The sequence below is a fragment of the Lagopus muta genome, chromosome 10, assembly GCF_023343835.1.
Source record: "Lagopus muta isolate bLagMut1 chromosome 10, bLagMut1 primary, whole genome shotgun sequence".
In the NCBI taxonomy this organism is placed as follows: domain Eukaryota; kingdom Metazoa; phylum Chordata; class Aves; order Galliformes; family Phasianidae; genus Lagopus; species Lagopus muta.
Window position 1 is genome coordinate 6,961,845 of NC_064442.1, and position 15,676 is coordinate 6,977,520.

Here is a 15,676-nt window from a genome sequence, read left to right on the forward strand (position 1 = left end):
TTTCCAATGTTTGTGTTTTGTTCTGCCTCATTTATGATATTTTCTTTGGAAATAACTTTATTTCTACCATGTAGGCTTTTGCATTTGCCTGCTCTATTTAACAAACATTAATTTTACCCTCTGAGTCTTATGGAGAATCCCAGTCCACCTGAAATCTGAGGTAGCTTGAAAATTGTATTAATGAAGGAGTTTGCCTTGCTATTATCTATGCAGCTAGAACTTCCAGGCAATTTCTTGATACCAGAACATATCGAGGTGCTTGGAACTACTTTATTCAATTAAAGATCAATTCCTTTTGCAATGCAATAGGAGGTTTGAGAATTCTCCCAAAATACAAGAAGGAATAGATGATAGGGTTGTTGAGATTGGAAAAGACCTCTAAGATTATCTAGCCTGACTACTGCTAATATTGCTCACTAAAACATGACCCCAAGTACTACATTTGCCCTTTCATTGAACACCCTCAGAGGCTCCACCACCTCCCTGGGCAGCCTGTGCCAATGCCCCACCACTCTCTCTGAGAAGAAATTCATCCTAATATCCAATCTGACCCTCCCATGGTGCGAATTGAGGCCGTGAAGATCTTAGATCAAACTAAGGCCTAGTTTTCTGAATGGGGTAAGCAGAACCGGAAGGGAGGGCAAAGATATCTTTAAGGCTCAAAAATTGACTGGTGGTCTCCTTTAGGAAGCTGCTCCTGAAGGCAGGGCTTGGGGGGCATCAGACACATAGTAGCCATACTGCAGTTAGGAGGAATCCTTGCACCTGCTTGGGGCTCTGTGGATGTCTTGCATCGCCTCTCTTGATTTTCATCCCTTGTGACTGAGGTTTGCCACGTGAAGATTTTCATCTCTTGGGATGAAGCTGCCTGCACTTCCTTCAGGACCTTCAGGGCCTTCTGTACCTTTTATCTTCGATTTGATTTCATCTCATTTTCCTAGCAGCCTTTGATTTCCCACGTGAATTAAAGTTCCAACTGTCATATTTCTGAGGGTTGGCATAAAAGGGGTTTAAAAGGGCTTATTCTGGAGCAGTGAGAAGCACACACATCCAGCGTTGAACAGCTCCCAGATGTGGCAACTTCATTTAATTGCTGAAATCAGAGATGTTAGGAATGGATTTTATCTGAAAGTCTGATCTCCTAAAGTAAAAGGCATAGGACAACATTTGCTCATCCCCTGGAGATGCTGCCAGAAGTCTGCCTCTGATTAGCAATGTTAATGGAGTATTAACATAAGCCACGCCAGCAAGGGAAACTGTAGAACACATTATCATCAGGAGAGCCAGCTGTGTATGGGCCTGTAAAGATGATGATGAATGTAGTTTGTGGCTTGGGGAGCTGGCTGCTGAATTGCTTCGTCCTCTAATCCAGAAGCAGTGGCGTGGGGTTGGACATGCCAGCTTGCTGTTCTTTGTGCTATTGTACTGAAGAGAGATGGAGCAGGGAAGTTGTAGAACAGATGTTACCTTCGTAGGAAAAGGGAGATGGAGGGGGCTTCCCAGCTGAGTCAAGACATTTGCTTTCACAAGTTGAATGTTAGTTTTTTGTTCTACTTCTATCCCCTAACTGTTCAGGATCTTTGGTAATCTTTGTGGAAGGTTGATTCATGGTCTAAATATTGTGATGGCTCTAAACATCGTAAGAGATGCATTGTACTGTTATGGACAGTAGCTTTCCTTTTTTTTTTTAACCTTGACTCGGAGCCTGTGAATGGTCCAGTTTGAGAGAAGAGGCTCAGAGATATTGTAAAACTACTAATTTACTTTTTGTAGTCAAATATTGGTGATACGGGTCCTACAAATCTTCACGCAGTGGCTTCACCACATCATAGAATCATCAGGTGGTTTCAGTTGAAAGGGAAGTTGAAAGTTAAAGATGGATTTCCAGCCCCCTGCCATGGGCAGGAACAACTTCAATTAGACCAGGTTGCCAAAACCCTTTCTGACCTGACCTTGAACACTTTTAGGGATGGGGCCTTCTCTACTCCAGGCTGAACAAGCCCAGATCTCTTGTCTCCTATTTAGAAGAGAGGTGCCTTCTATGAGGATGGTGCATCCTCATGGATCATCTTTGTACATCTACAACCCTGGTGATCTCAGTGTTGCCAGATGACAGAATTTGTTTCTGTGAGGTTGTGCATGAAATCTGGAGCCTTCCAGCTGTTAAACTCAGTAACTCGGCTCCTTTGTTTATAAATGTGTTCTATTTTTGCCTTGTGAGGAGAGTAGCGAGCTGTAGGTCAACAGTACACAGAGCTCTGGAGCAAGATGTTTGTGCTTCAATATGGCAGGACCAATGGGCACTTTGCAATTGAGAAAGATAGCACTAAACCGTATTGATACAAACTTGTTTTCATAGTTTCTTAATGGAGCTACACGTTTCACCCATTGACCTTTTTGACATTTTCCTGGTTTCCCTGCTACAGGAGCACTTCAGCAGTAAAGTGCCACACTCTGCTGAACAAACTTGGCATCTCATCAAGCTGACTTATTTGGTATGTATTTACACTTGTAGACTTCAGTACTCTCCTGGCAATTGAGCTTCCTTCCTGTCTACATAAATATGAATGCATTATTAGCTTTGTTTAGCTGTTGTTCTGCATCTGCACGCTTTCCTTTCCAAAGCTGCTAAAGAGAGTTGCAGGTGTTAATCTAGATCTGTGCCCAAAGCATCATGAACTCTCTCCCCCGCCTGCCAGCTCTGATGATGAGCAGTACTCTTGACCTCCTGCCTAAAACAAGCAAAAAAACCTCACTGTGTGATGTTTTTTTGCTTTTTTCTTCTTCTTTTTCCTTTGAGGAGCCCGTGACTTCTGGTAGAATTGTAGCCTTTCTGTTTGTTTATTTGTTCATGGTTAGAATAAAACCTCTTTCCCACTGCAGGTAGTGCATTTTGATGTTGATCAGGCTTTGTTGGGTGTAGGCAATGGCTTCCAAAATGCCTCCTAGGAAAATGGTGGGTGGTGGTGTGGGTGATGGTAAATGGTAAAAGGGCAGTGGTTGGAGCCACTTCATTTTGCTCTGGATGTTGTCTGTTACTGATCCAGGCACTGACAGCAGCTGGCTTTAGTGCCTCAATTGAGGTAGACTCCAGAGAATCTGGAATCAAAAGAGAGCTGCAGGATAGGTGGCTTTCACCACACAGAATCACAGAATCACAAGGTTGGAAACGATCTGCAAGAACATCCAGTCCAACCACCTTCCCATTCCTATCAGTGCCACAAGCTACTAAACCATCTCTCCTAGCTCCTCATCCAGGCACCTCTTGAACACTACCAGGGATGGCGACTCCACCACCTCCCTGGGCAGCCATTCCAGTGCCTGACCACCCTCTGAGAGAAAAAGTTTCTCACAAAAAAAAAAAGTTTCACACATCCAGCCTGTCATGGGCAAAACTACTGTGGGTGGCTATCACTTGGATAGGCTATTCTAGATCTGCTTGCAAGCTTTTGCAGTTTTCCTGCAGAGGAAATATTTTCCTGCACATTCCTTGGAATTAATTTCTACTTTGAATCTTAGAACTATGCTTGAACTAAAGCATTTCTGCTTGAAAATAAACACAGGCACAAATCTCGCTTTACCAAGCTGGGACTTGGCTCTATAGCAGATAGAGAAGCTGCTGGAATAAGGTTAGATTTGTTTCACTCCTGGGCGGGGGCTGACAGGAAAGGTTTCATGAGATGGAAGAGAGTCAAAGAAAGAAAGTGAAACCAAGCAGTCAATTTGCTAGCTGCAATCTTTGATCTGTGGCTGTCTGCAAACAGAATTGGAGCTCTGTGATTAGATGTACGTGCTCATTATGTGTTGTACTCTCCAAGCAGGCATTGTACATACAGCACAATGTATTCTGCTTCCTTCTGCCCAAATATCTTTTTTCATCTATATTGCATTAAGACCTTGAGGCCTATCATCGGGGAGAGAAAAAATACAATTTTCTTATTGTACAATGCATTTCATTCCCAGTTGCTGTATTAAATTTATTCCTATTTGAAGTGGTGTCTGCAAGTATAAATCATTTAAGTTTATATGTTTTTGTTGCTGTGGCAACTGTTTGACTAATTGAATTCCAAAGTGTCTCTCTCTATTTCAAAGCCATGATAAAGGGCACACGTATTCTTAGTAGCAGAAGTCTGAAGCCAGAGGCGGGGGACAGGCAGCCCTGTCAAAGTGACACGTCCTCAGCCTCCCGTGCATGGGGTTACCCGTGGCACTGTTGGCAATTAGCTGGGGAGGAGGGGTTGGGGGGGAGTCATAGCAACCTGTAAGCTCCCCCTGTGACTGCAATATTCAGAAATGGCTGTTAAGGCATGGAGCAGGATGGAGGAGGCACGGAAAGCCAGTGATGGAGGCACTAGGCAGGTCTGTTTTTCCCTCTCTGTTGCAGTGTTCCCATTAATTCACTGCAGACCTGAAGTGTTGGAGTACTTCATGGTTGTAAACATGCTCAAGTTGTAATAAGCCCATCTTCTTTCCATGGGGGCCTTTTACGAGCTCCTGAGGCTCGTCTGCTAGCTGGGATCACACGCGTGTTTCCCAAGGTATTTCTTGCCCCATCAGTTTTTAGGAGGAAGACACTGCTGTGGCAGGGGACTGGGGAATACTGGGCTGCCCCAAATTTCCCCTGTGGGATCTGCAAGATAAATTCTACCCTGCTCTGTAAGAATGCGTTCTGGCTTGCATGCTAGAGGTAAGTGTAGACTGAGCCAGGAAGACTGGAACACTAAATCCTGACTCTGTAAGGGAATTTGTCATGGGAGGATGGAAGGAGCAATTCCTTTGCAGGCAGAAATTTCCAGGCAGGAACCAACCTGTCTCTGCTATTCCCAGCTTGTTCTGGCCTCCTGTCTTAGCCTAGAGAGAGCTCATTTTTTGTGTTAATTATGTAGGTGTTTATTACGGCCACAAAATGTTAATAGACAGCCTAATGGAAATCATGCTGGCTAATGAGAAGCTCCTGAATACCCGCTGCTTTTCTCTGGGAATAACGGCAGCCACAATTCAGCAGGAAATAATTTCCCCTGCTCCTGCCCTGTGCTTGTACCTTATGATTGCATCGTGCCGTTAACCTTTCGTCTGGAGCTCTGCAACCCCGGGGAAGGCCGGGACCTCTCTCTTCCATCTGCCCGGAGGGGACAGAGGGGTCTGCTTCCCTCTCCTGCTTTCTAAAGGATAATCTGTGAAGGGTTTTATGGAGCTTGAAAAGGTTACTGTGTATGCCTGAGCCGATTGACAGTGGCTGTGGCAGGAATGAAGTGCAGGGAGCCTCGAGCAGAACCCGTCCTTTCTTTGCCTCCCTGCCCATAGGGGATGCTGTCTGATCCAGGGCATGTGCTGCTGTGACAGCCCAGTTGTAGGCAGCCTCAGCTGCTGTTTTACTTTGGTGTGGTTTTATTCCCAGCTCCATTAGATGCTCCGCCAGCTACTGCACACTCCTGTAACCACCTCATCCAGGATAGGCAAAGACGAATAGCAGGGCCCTGTAATGTGCACTGAGAGGGGGCATTTTATGGGGGGATTCCTAGGGAACTTGGTCACATAGAAGAGGTTTTTTTGTTTTCTTTTACTGTATTTTTAATGAATTTCAAAGGGTCTCTATTGCATAAATGCCTTAAATCAATAGCAAAAGGGAACCTTGTCCATCAAGCTGCCAGGCCACAGCTAATGAGGTTAAAATGCAAACTGTCAGCCTCTGGTTTGTTATGCTGATGTAGAGAAGAGAAAGCTGTTTAATGAGGGGTGAGGTTGTGGGTCTTAGAAAGCAGCAGGAATAAATAGCTAGTGCAGCATTCATGGGGAGAGCAGCGAGCTAAATCTAGGCTTTTAATGAATGAGAGCAGGAGCAGGCAGAGGAGTGGTGGGCAGGAGTAGCAGGGTGTATGTGTGCTGGGTTTGTAGAAGGGTTGCTCTGGGAGAAGGTATCTGTGTGGTGGATTGGGCATGAGACGTGTATTTGTGTAGAGAGAAGGTGTCTGTGCTCAAAGGAAGGGTGCCTTGGGGACAGCAGAAGGGTGGATGAGAATCTGTGTGTGTCCTGAGCTGGCGATATCCTTACTGGACTAGTAGGGATGTGTGTGTATGTATGTGCACACCTGCAGGCTCGACATGGCTGCCAAGGGTCTTTGCACAGGTGTTGCAATGGTAGATTACAGAAGCTGAAGGGAAGGAAGATTTGGGTGCTGCCTTGTACAAAGGAGGAGTGGACAGGGAGGACGGGTGGTGTCAATGGAGGTATTCAAAAACAGTGGAGATGTGGCACTGAGGGACATAGTGGGCATGGTGGGGATGGGTTGATGGTTGGAGCTGATGATCTTTGTGGTCTTTTCTACCCTTAGTGATTATATGATGATGATGAATGGAAGGTGGGCTTAACTGTGACCAAGAGCACAGAGGCAGATACACTTGTGTGCTTCCTTCCAGCATGCACTACTCTGATTTCTGCAGGGGACCAAAGATCTCTTCTAGCAAAAACAACAACAACAAAAAAGCCCAAATTCAGGAGGCAGAATCCACTGAAGATGCTGGAAAGCTGCATAGCTGAAACTGTGAATGAAAGAGAAGACTGTTTACCAGGCAATAGGGAAACTCCCAGGTGAGACCACGTTTCATAATTTTTCCCTTGTGGGCAGAAATTTTATGCTTCTGTCTTTTCCTGCCAAAATCAAAAGATACAGGGTGGTCTCACTGCTGTTGAAAAAGCCAAATCCTTCCCTCATAGGCTGTTTTAGTGAACAGTTGTGAAAATACCAGATTTCATTGTGAAGGTGGGATTTCTCAAGAGTGAGAAGCTGCAAATGAGGCAAGTTGCGGGGTCCATATGGAGTTGCTGGTAGATAAACCTATAGCAGGCTCTTGGAAATGTTTCAGAAGAGGCTTTGGGGGTATGGCAGAAAAGCAGCTCAAAAGGCTGGTTCTTGATTAATACATAAAGCTGTAAAAATATCATCTGAGCGTTTTCTGTTACCTGGACACAGGTACCCAAATCCTGTCAAATGATTTCTCTGGCATCCATTCTCCCTGCCTTGAATATAGCAGGTTGTGCAGATTATTTTATGATCAATAAATATCGAGGCAGACACTGTAAAATTCCAATCAGAAAAATTTACAACATTAATGCAGATATTGTATAGCAGCATATAAATAAATAGAAATTGTCAGTCAAATTCTTGGCAGCTGGAGTGTGGTGTCGTTTGTAGTAAATTAAACGTTACTTCACAAATCACCTTTATGGCTTTGCCCTGTAAGTGTAGCTGTGCAAAGGCTTTTTTTTTCAGCATGCAGTGGTGAAATATCCTCTGGTCTTGGTGCTTTCTCCATGAAACCAATGTCAAGAGTCATGGTGACAAGGGTGAATTTTGCTATGTTCTTTAATCTTGTTCCTTGCCCCAAGGTTTATGTGGGGTATTGAGTTAAGGTGCAACAACAAACCAACAACATAACAGGGCAGCTACTGACTCCTTTTTAAGTCACAGACAGATTTCTGCACAGTGAGGAGTTGCTTAATCCAGGGGTATGGACACCATTGCCAGGGGAAAAGCAGCACGGGCTCTGTCATCTCTACTGGGCTGAAGTGAGCTGTGGTTGTTGAAGGCTGCGCCTGGGAGTTGGTGGGAAGAGTGAATAAGGTCATTTGAAGTACTTGAGGCAACACTTCACCTATAGATTACTATATTTTGTTATAGCTGTCATACTTGTTGACCAGGTCTAAATAAAGCATGATGTGGATGTGCCTCTGCTGGTGGGATGGTTGGAAAATGCAGCAGCATAGGTTTTTATAAATTAAAGCAGAATATCCGACGTAGAACAGAAAGCAGGACCAGCTAGTAAGTAGTTTTGTACTTTATTTGAGAAGAGAGAGCTACATAAACTATGTCAGTAGGGTACAGGTCTACACACAGTTTCATCGATCAGTAAGTGGAGTTGTTAACGTAACACTGAGGAGATATGATACTTTGAAGAAGACATAGACGCGTGACCAAGGAATATTTACAGCTCTAACATACAATATATTCATATTTGAGAGAGAGAGATTCTTGTGCATCTGTATGCACAGATACCCCTGTGTACACATGGTGCACGCACACATGTAAATAGGTATAAAAGGCTTTAAAAAAAAATTACATAAGAAATGAGTCTGCTTTTCATTTGCAGCAACTGACTATTTTGAAAGTGGAAATGGTTCCAGGTGGTGGGAAATCTGTTCTCCAGCGCTCATTGGGTGAACCTGATGCAAATCTCTGGGTGTGAGGTGCCATGGTGAATGGGGGGGAATGCTGACGGTGAATGAAAGGGAGGGCCAGTAGTACTAGGGGGGGAAGAGGGCATGTGGCTTCAGAAGCTGGGGTGGTAACGTAGAGATGAAAAAAATGACCTTTGGTGATGCCATAAAATCATTGTTTATACTAAACATAACATATTAACGCAGTTTTAAAAAAATAATTTTCTGTTTCATTTCAAGGCTGGGGAGAGGATTAGGGACAACGAAGGGCAGGAAGGAAGGGAAGGTCTGGGAGAGAGTCAATACCTCAGCACTTCAAAAGGTCCCTTGACCTCATTGCAAATCTTGAATTTAAAAAGTCTTTAAGTTTGACTAGCGCTGTATCAGTCATCCTCTTCCATGGTGGCAGTGTGCTTAATGCATACAACGTGGCAGGTAGAAGAGAAGCAGGGACCCTACAGTGGCCAATACGCAGATCAGGCTACTTCATTTGCTTTGTGGAGGTGGGTTGGGCAGGCAGAGATAGCAGCCGTGATGCTCTTGCTGGGCTCTTTCTATAGGGATATCCTGAATTGTTCCCAGCTGGGGAGCAGAGTGAGGTTTTGGAAAAAGAGGAGAGTGCAGCATGGAAAAGGTTGAGAACCAGCAAATTCAGTTGCAAAACAGCAAATAGAAATTGAAAGGCGCAAAGGAAACCCCAAACTAAGCAAACACATGGATTAGTGCATGGGGTTAAAAAAAAATAGTAATGATTCAGTATGCATCACCACAGGATTTGTTTTCTGCTCATGCAGACTTTCACTAATATTAACAGAGATTAAAACAAGCTGGTTTAAATAATAGTAACAAGACAATCTCTATCAAAATGTCTTTCCTCTGAGATCTAGCCTCATCCACCTCTCCTAGCCCCACTTCTGCCAGTGTGAAATGTGGATCAGCACCTTGTGGGGGCATGCCTGCCTGTGAGGCTGTAGCATTCAGCTGAGTATAGGAGCAGTGCCCTGACTGTAATGTTCTGAGGATGGTGTTTCTCCTTGTAAAGAGAGTGCCAGCATGGGCAACCACAGTGGTTTCTCTGCCTCAGTCATCATGTAGACTTGCATACCACTGCTGGATGACAACACTGCAACCAAACACAGCTGTCACACAGAAATCACAGGAGGCACATTGGAGACCCTGAAATCTATTTCAGAACATGGCTTGAAGACCCCATACAATCTTTGCCCAGGAAGGTGGTGTGCATTCATAACCTTGGGCAACTTTGCCTCCTTCCTGTCTGACACCGACGGGACAGAGGGAGCTGTAGTCCTTGCTGAAGGCTGAATCAGTGTCAGTTGGCCTGTTCAAAAATTTCTATTGAAATAACACTTGTCAAGTAGCACTTTGTTAAGACAAGGTGGGCATGGGAGAGGTTATTCAGTGTATTTATTTATTTTTGTTCAGCTATAAGCCTATCTAGACAGAGCTCTCATGCAAGAAATTGCCTCCCAGTTTAACTGAAAATTTAAAGGACACTTACTGTTGTTCTTTTTTTTTTTTAAAAAAAAAAAAAAAAAAAGAAGAAAAGGCAATTTGCTTTCACCCAGGGAATTGGCAGAGTGTGGGAGCTGAGCAAAGGCTGTAAGGGGCGCAAAGACAAGGCAGCCTGTTTATGCTGGAAACAGAGCTGTCAGAGGAATAAACACAGTGAAAATGATAGTGCTTGCAGAGAAGAAGGCCCTGAGAGAAGCCTGGCAAGGTTTCTCCACATCTTCAGGAACCATGCAGGTGAACATGCATCACTTTGTAGTAACTGCTTCTTCACAGTCATCCCTGATCAGGATTGCCTTCTGCCTCACATCTGATCACATCCGACTTGCATTACCCTCATGATGTCTGACCTCTCACAGTTGAATCCCAGACCATTTCCTTCCTCTCCTTGCATTCCAGCAGACTTCTTTGCTCCCTTCCTTCACCTCCATTAATTCTCTGAGCTCATTATTAAGTCATCTTTTACGGTCCACTGCAAGTGCACACCCTCTGACTTCTGGATGGACATAAGCATCAAAAATATGACCATGATTCCTTGTTCTCAATATTGTTACTCACAAGTTCTCAGGCCCTGTGTCTCAAGCATGTCTTCAAAGTCTTCAAAATAAATGTTCAATTTCTGAACTTGTAACAGAACAGTCACTCTGTATACCAGGCTGTCCCAATAGCCTAGAAGATAACGTTTCACACTGTAAGTAAGAGACTTAAACGTGGTGGTGGAAAGATAATGTGGGGAAAAAAAATGTGTTAGAGGGTTTAACTCTGGGAATGACTGTTGTCTTAGATTAATTGTTAGATATCAGCCAAGGATTTTGGGCCTGGCAATGAAAGCAAGCACAGCCGGTGGGGCCGCTGTCCGCGGTGCTGATCCGCAGGGAAGCTGCTCCAGCACTTGGTCAGACATGGAAACCCCCCCTTAATAACGGTTGTTTTTGTTATTCTTGAGGATTGAAGTAGTCTGCTGTTGTTGTGAATCATACTTGAACCTCAAACAGGGACTTAAAAAAAAAAAAAATGCAACAAACATTTGTTACTGAAAAGACACTGGGCTACACAGCTGTTAGATCATCCTATAGGGTTTGATCTCTCTTTCCCTCTTTTACATTAATTTCAGATTTCTTGAAAGCTATAAGACAAGATTTGACCTATATTAGCAGAAAGAGACAAAGGACATTTAAAGTGAGGGGAAATTTGTAAGAAAGAGGTTTGCTCCCGTCTTGCTGGCCAATTTTCTTTGCTGACAGGATTCTGTTTATTTTTCTGATTATTATCATTATTATTATTTTTACAAGAGTGGATTTTTCATATTATAAACCATCTTACCTCTTTTTATATACAGTGTTGTGGGCATTTTTTCCCCCCCCCCATCCCCTTTTAGAATTTTCCTTCTCTCCTGCTGTTCTCTTCCTAACATCTCAATGATCTTCAGTATCCACAGCTTTCACTGACTTCAGACAAAGTTATGGGTGTTCAAGCCTTTCAGAGTTTAACTTGCTGTTGCACAAGAACGTTTAGTTACACAGGAACAACAATTCAGTCCCTTGCCGATTGTTTCTATTGTCTCAATCTAAGTGCATGAGAATGAGGCTAGAGTCAAACACATCCCAGTTAGAATCAATCCTCACCATCTCTCCAGCAATCAGAACAACCTGCTGGGGGCTGAGTAACAGCTGAATTCTTGGTGAGAGAAATTACAGGCATAAAAACAAAATCAAGTAGACTTCTTGTGCTCATTCAACATTTTAAGGCATATTTATAGGTACTGCTGTATGTCATCTTAAATATTTCAGTTTAAAAAGAAACTGCACTACTTTTCCTGTCTTGACACTTTCACCATCTTTACGCCTTTGAAAAAGGAGCAGAAGGATGCTGAATTAAATGCCCATTCAGACTATACTACCTCTTCTTTGGGCTGTTTGAATACCCCAGAGATAGATCTGTGGAGATAAGATCTGGAGGCCTTCTGAAGGCCATCAAAACAGGAATATGAACATGAAAGCTAGACAGAAGCTGCTAACGGAAAACTGAGAGCTTTTTGTTTTACGAAGCAAGGGAGGGCTTAGCAGGTGATCAGATAACCTTGAAGTCCTGCTCCTAGTTGAGTGTCTTCCTTAAATTCCTTCATCGCATCCTTCTCAACTTCCTCCCAAATCTTGTCATCACTGCAAGGATGAAAGCTCAAGAGAAATCTTACCAATGATGAAAGTTACTGCAAAGGAGAGAGAATTCCACCCTATTCTGCTTTTACTTTCAAGACAGAGATGCTTTAATTCTCATGCTAGGTAAGCTGGTGGGAAACCACGCAAACCACGTGTCTGAGCTCCCTGGTGAGTGCATCAAAGCAGAAACAAGTTAACAGGACAGACTGACAGACAAGTTTTCTCTCTAGCCTGTCAAAATTCTTTGAAAAGGTAAGGAACAAAAAACTAGTGCAAAAATTAGGAGGATGCTTTTTTCTCACTTTAAGAGAGAATATTCTTCCAGAAAGATCATAGAAATATTGAACAATAGATCAGCATTTGTTATAGACAGCTGACATAGAAGGTATATGGCTACTAAAGCCTGTGCTCTTTAATAATCTGGGAGAAAAAGCACTTAACAGATAATAGTGTTTGCCTTGGGAACAGTAGTTAGGGAGCCTCAAGTGAGGAGGACTTTAGGAACCAAACTAAATCAGCAAGCTCACCATTGTTCAAGGACACGAAGGAGCTAGAACTCCTCTGTCACATGCCTGAGACTCAAGTACTGTGTAATCTGTGTGGTATAGACATCTAGGCACCATTGTGGACAGCAGATGGCTGCTGAATGGTGACAGCAGATGACTATGATTCTGGGCAGAGCGAAACCATAAGGCCTCAAATCACAATCACTAAAGTCAATTCTTGAGATGAAATCAATCCAGCCACTGGAGCAAAAGGGTGTCACACAGCAATGCAGAAAAACAACTTAGTACCAGGCATCTGAAGGCTCTTAAAAAGCTCCACCCTCCCATTTTCCCACACCCTTCCCCTCTCCACCCCCCCCCCCCCCCCCCCCCCCCCCCACCCCCCCCCAGCCACACATATATTTCCACATGAAGAAAAAAAATAAAAAAAAATGAGGTTATGCATTTCCTGAAATATGGTTGGCTGAATAAATACAGAGAACCCTTTGTAAAGCAATAGCAGAATGAATAAGAGTGCATCACTATCATGGGAAATAAAAAGTAACCCAACTGCAATTCAACCAGAATCATTCCAAACCCCAAAGGTTGGCCTCCTTTTTTTTTTTTTTTTTTTTTTTTTAATGTGTCTGACATTTTATGGCATCAATAATGCAAACAAAGAGGAAATCATATTTGCAGAACACTAATGCACGGATGTCTAAAGCGAAATACAATACTGATTACTTTTTAAATGAAGCCACCAGGTTTTGATGTGCTGCAGTGGTTAAATTGGTCCATCAAATTCCTTCCTCAGTCCAAAGCAACAGCTTGACCTTCTCTACAACCTTGGATAGCCTTTTCAGCTGTATTCTGATTGGGAACAGTAAACGTTAGTTTGAAGAAATCTTCCTGATGGGACTGATTTCAGAAATGCCAGGGGCACACAATTCCACTTGAAGATGAGGTGAACTACAGGCATGTCACCTCTTCATAGGTGACCCAAAGACTCTGACAAACACATAAAAGTACTGGTGAAAGGATGGGTGTGCTCTAGTACTATTAGTGAGATTGTGCCCTTAGGGTTAGTGACTAATCTATTCTGCACCTGATAGCCTGTCTTGCCTAGAACTTTCTGTGTAAGACTGTAGAGCAATATCAGAGTTTGAAAATGAGGAGATGAAGGAGAAGGTGCAGCTATAACAAATAACTCCCTTCCCTTCCTCTTCCAGTTTTTTAGATGTTAGTGGTTTGTTTTTCCATGAAGAAGTAGATCTCAGAGGTGTATCTTGTCTACCGCAGAAAGGATTGTCTCTACAAGTAAAAGTGCAAAGAAGCTGTGATGCTCCTGCCTGGGAACTCTTGCTGCTTGGCCTGATCTTGTACTAAAGGACAACAGAGCTTGGTTCTGGCCTAAACTTCCATCTCAACAGCACGAGCACTGAGTTCAGGAGTCAGGAGATTTCTTTTGCCACATCCTCTGATTTGCACTGTTCACTTTTTAAATTCATACAGTTCTGGTTTGGTAGGCAGAGCCAATAGTGCACCTGTGGGCCAGTGAGTAGGGTTGGATGCCATGGTCTCTTGACGGCTGGGAGTTTATCTGCCATTCGGGTCTGATCACTGCACTGCAGGGATTGCATGTTTTGGAGTTAATCAGTGCAAGCAGCTAATTGCCACTAGTTAACTAGCGCTTTTTAATTGGATCTGTGTTGTTGGGTGGATGTGTGAAGGGAGCTGTTTGTCACTGACAAAAAAAGAAGTCAGCTTTGTGATGTAAGCCTCTTTTGGGAATTAAAAAAAAAGTACTGTCTGGAACTACTGTCACTGTGGCAGGGTAGGAAATCAGTTTCAGCAGAAATGGCCTGGATGAGGTTAGAGTCACGCTCTGCTGGGGTCAGAAATGATAGTGGCTGCCCCCCAACCCTTTCTCTTGTGCAGAAGGGTGGGACACCATGGGCTTCAGCTGGGATTTACAGGAGATACCCCACATGCATTACAATGAGCTTTGCTGTAAAATTCACTGCACAGAGGTTAATCTAGATGTCAACATTGCCTGACAGCAGTGAAATTACTCCGGGGCAGTGCTCCTTCTGAAGTCTTAATATAACAGTCAATTCCATCCTGCCTGCAGGAAATGAAAGTTTTCTGCTTTGTGTGCGGAATCATTCGGCGCCAATTTTCTCACTGTTTGAAGTCCAGACTGTTTGTGGTCTCGGGATTCACCTCACATTAAGACTTTCGCTTCATTTAAAAACTGCTAGTCAAGTCCTGAGAACTGCAAGGACAGGAGCTGCACAGGGAGAAAGAGAAGAGGGCAGGGGAGAAGCCTTATCTTGCCTACCACTTCAAAATCAAACAGCTTCACCAGCCCTCTGTACTCAAAAGGGAGCGAATGCAGCAACTCAGCTATCTAAATATCAAGCAACATAGATTGTTGAGGTTGGAAACCAGCCGAGAGGGAGAGAAAGCGTGCAAAAAACCCATATATATCTGGACCTCCCGGAGCTATGATTTTCTTTAGAGGTATTTCAGTCCTCCCCTGCTGGGACCTTGTCCTAAGAAAGCAGTAGTTCTGCAGTTAAACACCCCGACTGAACAACTGCTCAAGTTTTTAGCTGTAGGATCAGTCACTTGTGCAGGGCAGGAGATCGGTTCCCACAGAGGATTCCTGATGATGTGAGGAAGTTAGAGATGTTGTGCCTCCTTTGTCCATGGAGATATGCTAATATTGTGGGGTTAGCAGAAGAAAGAGGAGACACTGCTCATTCCTTCCATGTGAAAAGACCTCTCAGATTAGGTTTGTGAGAAATTAAAGACACCGAGATGAAAGCAACTTATCAGCTCAGTTAGTTCAGCCCCTGAAAAAGGGGAAGGAAAAAAAAAAATGAAATAAAGAAGCAGTAAGATTGTTTTCTTTTCTTCCTCTTTGGTCTCTTATCCCTTTTCTTGGTTCAATTTTTCAGAGTTGCAAGCAATGGGATTCCTATCACTCCTCTCAGGGAGCTGTTTCACTGCTCAGTAGTGTACTGGGAGGAAATAAGAAACATACAGAAGAGACTGAATGCTCCTGCTTTCCTCTTGCAACAGCAACTGACAGCCTGTGTCACTCGTGACACTGCCAGTCTGAATGAATGTTTGAAGACTCCTACGTTCACCAGGCTTGAGATTCCCACATGCAGTGTGAATGGCAAAGGAAATACAGGAGACATTCCCATTTTTGGGGACTTCACAGCTGCTTAAATAAGCCTTAAATGTTACTGATGCAAGAGTCTAGGAACATTAAAGTT

At 43.6% G+C, this 15,676-nt stretch overlaps 1 protein-coding gene across 5 annotated transcripts in view; it reads left to right on the forward strand.

Annotated features, from left to right (window-relative positions):
• AGBL1 (AGBL carboxypeptidase 1) overlaps positions 1-15,676 on the forward strand; it is a 487,401-nt gene that overhangs the window by 461,778 nt on the left and 9,947 nt on the right. For 2 of the 5 annotated variants that reach the window (XR_007379113.1, XR_007379112.1), the window contains exon 32: positions 6,442-6,589. The exons of 2 other annotated variants lie outside the window; for them this stretch is intronic. The gene's annotated coding sequence lies outside the window, so the exon portion shown is untranslated. One more of the 5 variants, XR_007379115.1, reaches the window with a different exon arrangement.